Genomic DNA, 473 nt, shown 5'->3' with positions numbered 1-473 from the left:
GAACAGTTTTGGCATCTCACTCTATCCTTTGAAATTCAGAATGATTGGCTTCTTTAGGAACTTAGAATCCAGATAGTGTTATAGATTCTCCTAGTAGAGTATGATGATTCTTGAACATAGCTAATTATTAAGTCTTGGCTGTGGCCCAAAGCACTCTGTCTTCCAGTATTACCACCGGATACATACATGCCACAGACACATAATTGGGTGAACCTTTTCAGACTGTGACTCAGCTTTGCTAGAGTCCCCAATTAGAGGTGTCCAGGGTTCTTAAGCACACTCTTTTTGCCTTGGATCACAACTTTATTTCTTTTTCTTTTTCTTTCTTCTCTCTATTTTTTTCGTTTTCTCTCTTTTTTTTTTTTGCTTTTTCTTGCTTCAAGAATCATTGTAATGATTTTTCAGATCCTCAGTAACATGTCTCATTTTTCATCATTCTTTCAAGAGCCAACATTCATGAACCACAAATTCAA

Source organism: Arachis duranensis, chromosome 2, assembly GCF_000817695.3.
Source record: "Arachis duranensis cultivar V14167 chromosome 2, aradu.V14167.gnm2.J7QH, whole genome shotgun sequence".
Taxonomy (NCBI): domain Eukaryota; kingdom Viridiplantae; phylum Streptophyta; class Magnoliopsida; order Fabales; family Fabaceae; genus Arachis; species Arachis duranensis.
Note: the sequence above shows the minus strand (reverse complement) of the source record.